A 3,502-nucleotide genomic window follows, 5' to 3' on the forward strand; every position below is an offset into this window, starting at 1 on the left:
CCCACAAACCCCAAGAAACTCAAGAAGAAGGAAGACCAAAATGTGGACATTTCATTCCTTCTTAAAAGCGGGAAACCAAATACCCATGGAAGGAGTTGCAAAGATTAACTATGGAGCAGAGACTGAAGGTAGAACAAGCCATCCTAAATATAGGTATCTCCTGAGAAGCTCTGACAGTACCTGACTAATACAGATGTAGAGGCTCACAGCCATCCATTGAACTGAGTACATGGTCCCCAATGAAGGAGTTAGAGAAAGGGCCTATGGAGCTGAGGGGTTTTCAGCCCCTTAGGCCAAACAACAATATGAACTAACTAGTACCCTTAGAGCTCCCAGGGTCTCAACCACCAACCAAGGACAGCACATGGTGGGTCTGATTTTTCTGGCAGCACGTGTGTATTAGAGGATTGCAAATTCGATCATCAATAGGAGGAGAGGACCTCGGCCCTGAATGTTCTGTGCCCCAATGTAGGGGAATGCCAGGTCCAATAAGTTGGAGAGGGTGGGGTGTCAGCCATGGGGAGGGGGGAGGCAACAGTGCTTTGTTCTTGTTGTTTTTGTTTGTTTGTTTGTTTTTTGGAGGGGATACTGGGAAAGGAGTAATTTACATGTAAATAAAGAAAATATCTAAAAAAAAGAGTAAAATACATCCATTCCTTATAGAATTATAAGTAAAGGCTATAGTGAAAAGAGTATAATGTGCTTACATCCACTAGAAGCATATAAATTTCACTAGGAAGACAATAGAAATTAATAATTTGTTCCAAGAAAAAAAACATTCATTCTATGCCACGTGCAAAGATGAGGACACAGGTGTGCACCATATATGTATGGCCATGAAGTAGAAGTGGTAATCACATTTAAAACTATTGGTTTGACCTTATAATTACCATATGGAGTAAAAGAAAAAGCAAACTATTGCTTTGAAATCATAATGAACATATGAAAGAAAAGATAAAACTATTACTTAGAACTTATAATCATGAATAGATTAAAAGACAAATAAAACTACTCTTTTGAACTTATAATTAACAATTTTCTTGTAATTTTCTCTTGTAGTTTTCACATTGTATTTGTTTCTGAATGAGATCATTTTTCTTGTCCTGTAGAGACTATTATCTTAGGGGATATAAATGGAATGCAGGAAAAAAATAAAGTTGTTGGAGTTTGCTTCATTTACCAACAAGGTGTATATGTGTATATATGTATGTATGTATAAATGTGTATATGTGTATATGTAAAGTTGTCGGAGGCAGCTCATTGGAGCTTTTTTTCCATCCAAATATGTGTGTATGTATATATGTGTGTAAGTGTGTATGTGTGGATATATACATATGTGTATAAGTATATATGTGCATATTTAAAATTGTTGGAGGCTGCTATGCTCCATCCATCCAATGTGTACATGTGTCTGTCTGAATGTATGTATATATGTATGTATGTATATATGTATGTATGTATATATGTATGTATGTATATATGTATGTGTATGTGTGAAATTGCTACAGTTTGCTTGTTGGGGCTTCCTTGTTGGACCCTGCTTTGCTTTATCCAATGTGTGTATGTTCTCTTTAACATTTTCTTTCTCAGTGGCCACTTATGAGTTAAAATAGGGTCCTTTCTCCATCTCCAATTCACACCTCTCTCTGCCATAGGTGCCTGCTGCCATCTGAGACAACCAGGCCCAGTGGCCTGCTACTAGCAAAAACTCCTAGGCCACTTAATACCAGAGACAACTAGATAGCTAACACCAAATGGAAGAACACAATCAACAAAAACAGTGGAGCGTGGCAATACTGGAAGCCAGATCTAATACAGCAAGCCCTGGATATCCTAAAATACCTGAAAAGCAAGACAATCACCTTAAATCTTATCTCATGAAAATGGCACAGGCATTTAAAGATGAAATAAATGAACCCCTTAAAGAAATACAGGAAAATACAATCAAACAGGTAAAGGGCTTTAAGAGGAAGCTAATAAATATAAAAAATGCAGGAAAATATAATCAAGCAGGGAAAGAAAATGAATGAAACCATTCACGACCTAAAATAGAAATAGAAGCAATTAAGAAAACACAAATGGAGGTAAGCCTGGAGATGGAAAACCTCAGAAAGAGAACATGAACTACAAAAGCAAGTACTACCAACAGAATACAAGAGATGGAAGAGAAAATAACAGGCATAGAAGATACATTAGTTAAATAAATGGCAAGTGCAAAAATTTCTAACAGAAACCATCCAGGACATTTGGAACACTACAAAGAGATCAAATCTAAGACAAATAGGAATAGAAGAGGGAGAAGATTCCTGGAGTAAAGGCCCAGAAAAATATCTTCAACAAGATCATAGAAGAGAACTTCCCTAACCTAAAGAAAGAGATTATTATAAATCTAAGAAATGCTTATAGAACAGCAAGAATATTTGACCAGAAAAGAAAATCCTCCTGGCACATAATAATCAAAGCATTAAACACAGAATACTAAAAGCTGCACTAGAAAAATGGCCAAGTAACATATAAAGGCAGCCCTATTAAAATTAGACCTGACATCTCAACAGAGTCATTCAAAGGCAGAAGAGCCTGGACAGATGAGTTGCAGACCCCAAGACATCACCGAAGTCAGCCTAGACTACTATACCCAACAAAACTTTCAATCATAATAGATGGGGAACTGCAGAGAGAACATCTTGTGTATTGTATGGATGCATCATCTGTTAATTAAAAGCCTATGGCTTAGGTAGTAAATAGAGGAGGGACGTCATAAGGCAGAAAGGATTCTCAGGTAGACCAAGTTAGGAGATTCACCAGGAAGGAATGACACATGATACCTGAGCACAGATAACCAGCCATGTGAGCTAGAACACATAGAATATTTTGTTCTATCTAGTCAGAAAAGAGCCTAGTTATACATTCAAGGTATTTGTAAGTATATTTTGAGTCTGAGTTTTATTTCTGGGGGCATGGAGCTGAGAGGAAGAACCAGAACACCCACAACTTCAACAATATGACACTCAAGTTGATGACAATTAAGCGTTCAGCCTAAAAAGGCCCAGATAAAAAGCAGGGAATAGTCACACTAGCTGGACAAGATGTCTGGTTTCTTTAAAGAAAAAGAGAAAGAAGAAATGGAAGAAATAAATAAAGAAAGAAAGGAAGGAAGGAAGGAGGGAAGGAAGGAAGGAAGGCAGCAACAACAACAACAACAACAACAACAACAACAACAACAAAACCAGACCAAAGCCAAAGCTTCCCTGAACAACACAAAACAAATGAATTCTTAGCCAAGAAGCAGGCACCTGCAAAGAGAGATAGAGTAGGGGTAGAGGGTATTTTAAGAAGCCTCTACTAAATTTACAAACAAAACAGAAGTGGAGGCTTCTCCCAAGGGCAAACAAAGCACAGCGGTGGCCATCCAAAGGGGAGGAACCAAGTCCAGATTACACACAAGCTAAGGGCAGCCAATACAGTGGCAGATGGCAAAACCCATGGAGACCACAGCTGTTGA

This window comes from Mastomys coucha, unplaced genomic scaffold (genome assembly GCF_008632895.1).
Source record: "Mastomys coucha isolate ucsf_1 unplaced genomic scaffold, UCSF_Mcou_1 pScaffold22, whole genome shotgun sequence".
NCBI classification, from domain to species: domain Eukaryota; kingdom Metazoa; phylum Chordata; class Mammalia; order Rodentia; family Muridae; genus Mastomys; species Mastomys coucha.